The following is a 10,901-nucleotide window of genomic DNA, read 5'->3' on the forward strand; positions in this document are numbered from 1 at the left end:
TTATATATAATCTGGTTATTTTCTTTTTACGTACTAAAGAACCACAGTCTAAGGGGGGATTTACTGTCATCTTCTTTAAACATGGTGCCTGCAGCCTGTTATTATTCGGCTCGCCTCAGTTCCACATTGTGTGAGTTCTACACATTAAAAAGCCCCTAAGGAATGGGGTAAGGCACATGCCAAGATTAGGGGGTCTGCGCTAAGCTTGTTTTGCTTCTACTATTGTGGCAAGTGATATAAACAAAAAAAAGCAATAGAACTTGTATGGATTGTCAGCATGGTGACACATTAGAACCTGGGTTCAGAGAATCTAGGTTTAAGCCGGCTCTTGGTCATTGTCTGTGCAAATGTTTGATGCTCTTGGGTTCTTTGCATCTGCTTGGGTTCTCCCAGTGTCCTCTTACCTTCCAAAAACTTGCAAAAGATGCATTGCCCTTGGATGCACTCGTTGCAACCCCATACTGTTCACCGCCGAAAGTGCCAACATTGGGCACGTGAGCATCGGAACTGGAACACGGAGCAATGGAAGAAGGTGGCCTGTTCTGATGAATCACGTTTTCTTTTACATCACGTGGATGGCCGGGTGCGTGTGCGACGCTTACCTGGGGAACACATGGCACCAGGATGCACTATGCCAGCGGAGGCAGTGTGATGCTTTGGGCAATGTTCTGCTGGGAAACCTTGGGTCCTGCCATCCATGTGGATGTTACTTTGACACGTACCACCTACCTAAGCATTGTTGCAGACCATGTACACCCTTTCATGGTAACGGTATTCCCTGATGGCTGTGGCCTCTTTCAGCGGAATGATGCACCCTGCCACACAGCAAAAATGGTTCAGAAACGGTTTGAGGAGCACAGCGAGTTTGAGGTGTTGACTTGGCTTCCAAATTCCCCAGATCTCAATCCAATGGAGCATCTGTGGGATGTGCTGGACAAACAAGTTAAAGGATCTGCTGCTAACATCTTGGTGGCAGATACCACAGCACACCTTCAGGGGTCTAGTGGAGTCCATGCTTTGATGGGTCGGGGCTGTTTTGGCAGCAAAAATTAACATCCTGATGTATGAATGTAGCCTGCCCTAAATACCAACATTTTTTGAGACTATGTGTCACGCTTGGAGCCTCAGGGTGATCCTGTGCTCCAGTGTGCCACGCCCTTCTCTCCCCAGTCTCCAGCCAGCCTCCCTCTCCTGATTGGTTAGCTGGGGCTAATTAGCCCCAGCTGCTACTATTTAGGAGAGGCTCAGGGAAAGGCTGGTTGGAGATTATTGAGTGTAACTCTGTCTGTTTGCTCCTGGTAACTCTGTCTGTTTGCTCCTGGTAACTCTGTCTGTTTGCTCCTGGTAACTCTGTCTGTTTGCTCCTGGTAACTCTGTCTGTTTGCTCCTGGTAACTCTGTCTGTTTGCTCCTGGTAACTCTGTTTGCGTCTGTTTGCTCTGCTCCTGGTACTCTGTCCGTTTGCTCTGTTTGCTCTGTTTGCTCTGTTTGCCCGTTTAGTCTTTGTTTAGCCTGTCCGTTAGCCTGTTTAGCCTGTTTAGACTTTGTTTAGCCTGTCCGTTAGCCTGTTTAGTCTGTTTTGCCTGTTTAGTCTTTGTTTAGCCGGTCCGTTAGCCTGTTTAGCCCCGTTAGCCTGTTTAGCCTGTCCGTTAACCTGTTTAGTCTGTTTAGCCTGTTTGTTTGCCCCGTTAGCCTGTTTAGCCCCGTTAGCCTGTTTAGCCTGTCCGTTAGCCTGTTTAGCCCCGTTAGCCTGTTTAGCCTGTCCGTTAGCCTGTTTAGTCGGTTTAGCCGGTTTAGTCTTTGTTTCGCCTGTCCGTTAGTCCTGTTCAGTCCTGTTCTGTCAGTTTACCCTGTCTTGTCTTTATTATTATTAAATATAGTTTCTGTCACACATCTCCGCGTTTGTGTCCGCCCCTCCTGTCCGTCTAGCCCACAAACCGTTACAGAATAGTCTCCCCGATAGGACACAGCGAGATGTTGCTAGTTTATTCATTCCCAGACTTTGGCTCTATAAGATTTCCTCTGGTCTTCCCGCTTAGTAGGCCGGCTCCTTATGATGGAAGCAACCATAGTGTTGAAGGCTTCCTTCTACAGAGCCAGCTCTACCTGCAGAACCTTCTGGACCCCCAGCCAACTGAAATCGACAAGGTACGATTTATGATGTCTAGACTGAGGGGTGCTGCTCGTGAGTGGGCTAAGCAGCTTTGGTCTGACAGGGGAGTTGTGCTGAACTCGGTGAGGGATTTTGAGGGCCTCATGAGAGCCAAGGTTTCACGCAGCAAAGCGCCCACTGCAGCTTATACCCGGCATCCAGTGCCCACTGGGGAGGTTAAAATTCCCCCAGTGCCCACTGAGGATGTGGTCCGGGTGCCAGTGCCCGATTATAAAGCTCGTGACAGTTCCAAGTCCTCTCCAGTGTTTTCGCAGCTGAGTCCAGTTTCTCCAGGGTCCAAACAGCTGACTTTTGACGCCTCTCCAGGGTCCAAGCAGCTGATTCCGGACACCTCTCCAGTGTTTTCGCAGCTGAATGTTTCTCCAGTGTTTTCCCAAGTGACTTTGGACGCCTTTCCAGGGTCCTCACAGCTGAGTGATGTTTCTCTAGTGTTTTCGCAGCTGACTTTGGACGCCTCTCCAGGGTCCTCGCAGCTGAATGACGTTTCTCCAGTGTTTTCCCAAGTGACTTCGGACGCTTCTCCAGGGTCCTCGCAGCTGAATGATGTTTCTCCAGTGTTTTCGCAAGTGACTTTGGATACCTCTCCAGGGTTCTCACAGCTGACTCAAGGAGTTTCTCAAGGGTTTTTGCAGCTGATTCCGGACACCTCTCCAGGGTCCTCACAGCTGAATCAAGGAGATTCTCAAGGATTTGTGCAGCTGAGTGATGTTTCTCCAGTGTTTTCGCAGCTGACTGCGGACGCCTCTCCAGGGTCCTCACAGCTGAATCAAGGAGATTCTCAAGGATTTGTGCAGCTGAGTGATGTTTCTCCAGTGTTTTCGCAGCTGACTCCGGACGCCTCTTCTCAAGGGTCCTCGCAGCTGACTCCGGACGCGTCTTTTCAAGGGTCCTCACAGCTGACTCCGGACGCCTCTTTTCAAGGGTCCTCACAGCTGACTCCGGACGCCTCTTCTCAAGGGTCCTCGCAGCTGACTCCGGACGCCTCTTCTCAAGGGTCTACGCAGCTGACTCCCGAAGCCTCTTCGCCAGGCTCGACGCAGCTGAATCCCGAAGCCTCTTCGCCAGGCTCGACGCAGCTGGCTCCCGAAGCCTCTTCGCCAGGCTCGACGCAGCTGGCTCCCGAAGCCTCTTCGCCAGGCTCACCGCAGCTGACTCCCGAAGCCTCTTCGCCAGGCTCACCGCAGCTGGCTCCCGAAGCCTCTTCGCCAGGCTCACCGCAGCTGACTCCCGAAGCCTCTTCGCCAGGCTCACCGCAGCTGACTCCCGAAGCCTCTTCGCCAGGCTCACCGCAGCTGACTCCCGAAGCCTCTTCGCCAGGCTCACCGCAGCTGACTCCCGAAGCCTCTTCGCCAGGCTCACCGCAGTTGATTTCTGTTCCTGAGTTGGCGCATCCCGACGGCACTTCTGTTCCTGAGTTGGTGTCCTCCGACGGCACTTCTGTTCCTGAGTTGGTGTCCTCCGACGGCACTTCTGTTCCTGAGTTGGTGTCCTCCGACGGCACTTCTGTTCCTGAGTTGGTGTCCTCCGACGGCACTCCTGTTCCAGAGTTGGTGTCCTCCGACGGCACTCCTGTTCCAGAGTTGGTGTCCTCCGACGGCACTCCTGTTCCAGAGTTGGTGTCCTCCGACGGCACTCCTGTTCCAGAGTTGGTGTCCTCCGACGGCACTCCTGTTCCAGAGTTGGTGTCCTCCGACGGCACTCCTGTTCCTGAGTTGGTGTCCTCCGACGGCACTTCTGTTCCAGAGTTGGTGTCCTTCGAAGGTGCTTCTGTTTCCTCGTCGGCACTCCCAGATGGCGCTCCTGTTTCCGAGATGACGCCCCCAGATGGCGCTCCTGTTTCCGTGTTGGCGCCCCCCGATGGTACTTCTGTTCCCACGATGGCGCCCCCCGACGGCGCTTTTGAACTCTCGTCAGCGCTCCCCGACAGCGCTTCTGGTCTCCTATCATGCCTACCGCAAGGCATATTAAATGACTTCAAATTTGCCCCTCAGGGTCCAGGACCTCCTTTTTGTTTTTGTTTTTTGTATTTGGGCACGCCAGGAGTCGTGCCTTCGGGGAGGGGCCTACTGTCACGCTTGGAGCCTCAGGGTGATCCTGTGCTCCAGTGTGCCACGCCCTTCTCTCCCCAGTCTCCAGCCAGCCTCCCTCTCCTGATTGGTTAGCTGGGGCTAATTAGCCCCAGCTGCTACTATTTAGGAGAGGCTCAGGGAAAGGCTGGTTGGAGATTATTGAGTGTAACTCTGTCTGTTTGCTCCTGGTAACTCTGTCTGTTTGCTCCTGGTAACTCTGTCTGTTTGCTCCTGGTAACTCTGTCTGTTTGCTCCTGGTAACTCTGTCTGTTTGCTCCTAGTAACTCTGTCTGTTTGCTCCTGGTAACTCTGTCTGTTTGCTCCTGGTAACTCTGTCTGTTTGCTCCTGGTAACTCTGTCTGTTTGCTCCTAGTAACTCTGTCTGTTTGCTCCTGGTAACTCTGTCTGTTTGTTCATGGTAACTCTGTTTGCGTCTGTTTGCTCTGCTCCTGGTACTCTGTCCGTTTGCTCCGTTTGCTCTGTTTGCTCTGTTTGCTCTGTTTGCTCTGTTTGCCCGTTTAGTCTTTGTTTAGCCTGTCCGTTAGCCTGTTTAGCCTGTTTAGACTTTGTTTAGCCTGTCCGTTAGCCTGTTTAGTCTGTTTTGCCTGTTTAGTCTTTGTTTAGCCGGTCCGTTAGCCTGTTTAGCCCCGTTAGCCTGTTTAGCCTGTCCGTTAACCTGTTTAGTCTGTTTAGCCTGTTTGTTTGCCCCGTTAGCCTGTTTAGCCCCGTTAGCCTGTTTAGCCTGTCCGTTAGCCTGTTTAGCCCCGTTAGCCTGTTTAGCCTGTCCGTTAGCCTGTTTAGTCGGTTTAGCCGGTTTAGTCTTTGTTTCGCCTGTCCGTTAGTCCTGTTCAGTCCTGTTCTGTCAGTTTACCCTGTCTTGTCTTTATTATTATTAAATATAGTTTCTGTCACACATCTCCGCGTTTGTGTCCGCCCCTCCTGTCCGTCTAGCCCACAAACCGTTACACTATGCCTTTAGGAAAGAGAAATAGGCTTATAAAATAGTCTCAGTCTAAAAGCCTTTGTTCCCACCCAGCCTTAAATTAAAATCCCATACCAGTTCCTTCAGACTATTAAAAATAGATTCTGGCAGTGGGAGAATACGCTCATGTTGTCTCGAGTGATATTCTTTACAGTGCTGCCGTGAGTAAAAAGGTTTGCAGTAGTGCTGTGGTAATTTTTTGATGGCTGGCAACAGTCTTACACTGAGCTAATAGAAATAAAGAAAAGAATTGCACGGTTGTTGTTTATTCTTTTTAGAATTATATTTTCTTTCTTTATGCACAATGCATGCATCACCGTTTTAACTTGCCAATTAGAAGTTCAGCCTTGAGTGTTAGTGTGCATGTTTGTGCTGCTCCAAATCCTTACCGTGTTTAATGTGCCCTACATTTTCAGCTTGCAGTTATTTTCCCTAATGCACCCTCTTAAATTATGAACGCCTCTTTTTTCTTTCTAAAAGAAAAGTTGGCATTGGAGATGTGCATGTTGCTGAATATACACTGATCAGCCATAACATTAAAACCACCTCATTGTTTCTACACTCACTGTCCATTTTATCAGCTCCACTTACCATATAGAAGCACTTTGTAGTTTTACAATTACTGCATGCTTTGTTACCCTCTTTCATGCTGTTCTTCAATGGTCAGGACTCTCCCAGGACCACCACAGAGCAGGTATTATTTAGGTGGTGGATCATTCTCAGCATTGCAGTGACACTGACATAGTGGTGGTGTGTTAGTGTGTGTTGAGCTGGTATGAGTGCTGATGGAGTTTTTAAACACCTCACTGTCACTGCTGGACTGAAAATAGTCCACCAACCAAAAATATCCAGCCAACATCGCCCCGTCTGCAGCGTCCTGTGACCACTGATGAAGGTCTAGAAGATGACCAACTCAAACAGCAGCAATAGATGAGCGATCGTCTCTGACTTTACATCTACAAGGTGGACCAACTAGGTAGGAGTGTCTAACAGAGTGGACAGTGAGTGGACACGGTATTTAAAAACTCCAGCAGTGCTGCTGTGTCTGATCCACTCATACCAGCACAACACACACTAACACACCACCACCATGTCAGTGTCACTGCCGTGCTGAGAATGATCCACCACCTAAATAATACCTGCTATGTGGTGGTCCTGTGAGAGTCCTGACCATTGAAGAACCATGTGAAAGCAGGTTAAAACAGTATGTAGAGAAATAGATGGACTAAAGTCAGTAATTGTAGAACTACAAAGTGCTTCTATATGGTAAGTGGAGCTGATAAAATAGACAGCGAGTGTAGAAACAAGGAGGTGGTTTTAATGTTATGGCTGATCATATATATATTATATATATATATATATATATATATATATATACTGTATATATATATATATATATATATATATATATATATACTGTATATATATATATATATATATATATATATATATATATATATATATATATATATATATATACAGTGTATCACAAAAGTGAGTACACCCCTCACATTTCTGCAAATATTTCATTATATCTTTTCATGGGACAACACTATAGACATGAAACTTGGATATAACTTAGAGTAGTCAGTGTACAACTTGTATAGCAGTGTAGATTTACTGTCTTCTGAAAATAACTCAACACACAGCCATTAATGTCTAAATGGCTGGCAACATAAGTGAGTACACCCCACAGTGAACATGTCCAAATTGTGCCCAAAGTGTCAATATTTTGTGTGACCACCATTATTAGCACTGTCTTAACCCTCCTGGGCATGGAATTCACCAGAGCTGCACAGGTTGCTACTGGAATCCTCTTCCACTCCTCCATGATGACATCACGGAGCTGGTGGATGTTAGACACCTTGAACTCCTCCACCTTCCACTTGAGGATGCGCCACAGGTGCTCAATTGGGTTTAGTCCATCACCTTTACCTTCAGCTTCCTCAGCAAGGCAGTTGTCATCTTGGAGGTTGTGTTTGGGGTCGTTATCCTGTTGGAAAACTGCCATGAGGCCCAGTTTTCGAAGGGAGGGGATCATGCTCTGTTTCAGAATGTCACAGTACATGTTGGAATTCATGTTTCCCTCAATGAACTGCAGCTCCCCAGTGCCAGCAACACTCATGCAGCCCAAGACCATGATGCTACCACCACCATGCTTGACTGTAGGCAAGATACAGTTGTCTTGGTACTTCTCACCAGGGCGCCGCCACACATGCTGGACACCATCTGAGCCAAACAAGTTTATCTTGGTCTCGTCAGACCACAGGGCATTCCAGTAATCCATGTTCTTGGACTGCTTGTCTTCAGCAAACTGTTTGCTGGCTTTCTTGTGCGTCAGCTTCCTTCTGGGATGACGACCATGCAGACCGAGTTGATGCAGTGTGCGGCGTATCGTCTGAGCACTGACAGGCTGACCTCCCACGTCTTCAACCTCTGCAGCAATGCTGGCAGCACTCATGTGTCTATTTTTTAAAGCCAACCTCTGGATATGACGCCGAACATGTGGACTCAACTTCTTTGGTCGACCCTGGCGAAGCCTGTTCCGAGTGGAACCTGTCCTGGAAAACCGCTGTATGACCTTGGCCACCATGCTGTAGCTCAGTTTCAGGGTGTTAGCAATCTTCTTATAGCCCAGGCCATCTTTGTGGAGAGCAACAATTCTATTTCTCACATCCTCAGAGAGTTCTTTGCCATGAGGTGCCATGTTGAATATCCAGCGGCCAGTATGAGAGAATTGTACCCAAAACACCAAATTTAACAGCCCTGCTCCCCATTTACACCTGGGACCTTGACACATGACACCAGGGAGGGACAACGACACATTTGGGCACAATTTGGACATGTTCACTGTGGGGTGTACTCACTTATGTTGCCAGCTATTTAGACATTAATGGCTGTGTGTTGAGTTATTTTCAGAAGACAGTAAATCTAAACTGCTATACAAGCTGTACACTGACTACTCTAAGTTATATCCAAGTTTCATGTCTATAGTGTTGTCCCATGAAAAGATATAATCAAATATTTGCAGAAATGTGAGGGGTGTACTCACTTTTGTGATACACTGTATATATATACAGTGGGGGAAATAAGTATTTGTATATATATATATAGTTTACCCCCTTACAAAGACTTGAACAGTCTATAATTTTTATGGAAGGTTTATTTTAACAGAGAGAGACAGAATATCAACAAAAAATCCAGAAAAAAAACATTAAATAAAAGTTATAAATTAATTTGTATTTAATTAAGGGAAATAAGTATTTGATCCCCTACCAATCAGCAAGAATTCTGACCCCCACAGACCGGTTATGTGCCCATGAGGCACACAAATTAGTCCTGTCCCTGTATAAAAGACTCCTGTCACAGAATCAGTTTCTTCCGTTCAAATCTCTTGACCACCATGGGCAAGACCAAAGAGCTATCAAAGGATCAATGATCTCAAGGGAGCTGGGAGCAGAGAAATGCTGGATAAGACCCCAAGAACACCATCCCCACCGGGCATTTCTTTGCCTCCAAACACGGCGAATGGAGTTGATGCCAAAGAGCTCAATTTTGGTCTCATCTGACCATATCATATTCTCCCAAGCTTTCTCTGAATCATTCAGGTGTTCATTGGCAAACTTCAGACGGGCCTGTACATGAGCCTTCTTGAGCAAAGGGACTTTGCGGGCACTGCAGGATCTCAATCCATTACGGCGAAGTGTGTTACTAATGGTTTTCTTGGTGACTGTGCTCCCAGCTCCCTTGAGATCATTGACAAGCTCCTCCCGTGTAATTCTGGACTGACCTCACCTTTCTCAGAATCATTCTTACCCCACCAGGTGAGATCTTGCATGGAGCTCCAGAGCGAGGGTGATTGACTGTGATCTTGTATTTCTTCCATTTTCGAATTATCGCACCAAGAGTGGTCTCTTTCTCACCAAGCTTCTTACTGATGGTCTTGTAGCCCATTCCAGCCTTGTGCAGGTCTACAATCTTGTCCCTGACGTCCTTTGATAGCTCTTTGGTCTTGCCCATGGTGGTCAAGAGATTTGAACGGAAGAAACTGATTCTGTGACAGGAGTCTTTTATACAGGGACAGGACTAATTTGTGTGCCTCATGGGGGTCAGAATTCTTGCTGGTTGGTAGGGGATCAAATACTTATTTCCCTTAATTAAATACAAATTATTTTATAACTTTTATTTAATGTTTTTTTTCTGGATTTTTTGTTGAGATTCTGTCTCCATCCATCCATCCATCCATCCATCCATCCATCCATGGATAGCCATCACATGTAGCACAACTGACATTCATAATTGTACAGTTTACAAGAGAGAATTCTATTTAGAATTATACATAATTATATATATTTCATTATATACATTATTTAAAATGGCACAATAGGCTCTATGCACGACTGTCTTCCGGGTTCTCGTATACTGGCAGATCAACTTCCGGTATTCATTTGCCGGTCGTCAACAAGCAGATAACGTTAGGCATGGCTCTCTTTTACACTTGTTGTCTTCAAGATTAACCTCGTCTGACAGTGAACGATTTAGACCGACCGACGCATGGTTTGTACTGCTTCTTCTAACAAGCGGGAAAAAGGATTTTAAATGTACAACTCCAGCGACATTGACAAATATGAAGGTAAGTACGTTAGCAAACATTTCCTTAGAACCATGCAAGTAGGGTAGTTGTAAACTGGTTAGTGGTTGTTTTGCTAGACTAGACAAACACTACATCTAGCTTGACAGACCAGTATTAAGATTCATGTTTTAGTTAGCTTTGAAGCATACCATTACAATTTCATTTTTATGCATATTCTGCTTGCACAGTGCCAGGTTAGGCAAGCTTTAAGATAGTGTCAAATCCCATGTATTAATGATGTTCAAACAACAATAAATATATATATCTTTGTGTGTTCAATTCCCAGGTGGAGTGGTCCAGGTTCTTTCTGTGTGAGGTTTGCATGTTCTCCCTGTATCTGCGTGGGTTTCCTCCGGCAGCTCCTGTTTCCTCCCACAGTCCATAGACGTGCAAGTGAGGTGAATTGGAGATACAAAATTGTTTGATATTAAAACTTGAACTGATGAATTTTGTGTAATGAGTAACTACCATTTCTGTCATGAATGTAACCAAAGTGTAAAACATGATGTTAAAATCCTAATACAACATAAAACAAACTAAACATATCTGACTGGATATATTAGCAATTTACCCTCAATCTTTTGATTAAGTGTAAAAAGTTTTGTTCACCAATATATGAATGAGTTATCTTTTATTCATTATCAAATGTTATATGTCAGACCATAATAAATTTCCTGTCAATTGATTAATTTGATGTTACAGTATTAACATGTCTTTCTCCAAAAACATATTTGTTGTAAATGCGAGGAGGAACTTTGATTTTTTTATTCTTATGTTTATTACAGCAGGTTATCAAGAATTAAAGTCATTACAGAATTTATCAGTGTCAAGCTGGCAGCAATGGGGTATCAAATATACAGTGCCTTGCAAAAGTATTCAGCCCCCTTGAACTTTTCAACCTTTTGCCACATTTCAGGCTTCAAACATAACGATATGGAATTGTAATTTTTTGTGAAGAATCAACAACAAGTGGGACACAATCGTGAAGTAGAACGAAATTTATTGGATATTTTAAACTTTTTTTAGAAATAAAAAACTAAAAAGT

The 10,901-nt window shown here is 45.7% G+C and overlaps 1 long non-coding RNA gene across 1 annotated transcript; it reads left to right on the forward strand.

The window, feature by feature from the left end:
* The first annotated feature begins 9,615 nt into the window (after positions 1 to 9,615).
* LOC134302746 (uncharacterized) lies at positions 9,616 to 10,541 on the forward strand. Its single transcript, XR_010007577.1, has 2 exons — positions 9,616 to 9,856; positions 10,143 to 10,541. It is a non-coding gene; the product is annotated as an uncharacterized LOC134302746 (long non-coding RNA).
* The last annotated feature ends 360 nt before the right edge of the window (positions 10,542 to 10,901 follow it).

This window comes from Trichomycterus rosablanca, chromosome 25, assembly GCF_030014385.1.
Source record: "Trichomycterus rosablanca isolate fTriRos1 chromosome 25, fTriRos1.hap1, whole genome shotgun sequence".
In the NCBI taxonomy this organism is placed as follows: Eukaryota; Metazoa; Chordata; class Actinopteri; order Siluriformes; family Trichomycteridae; genus Trichomycterus; species Trichomycterus rosablanca.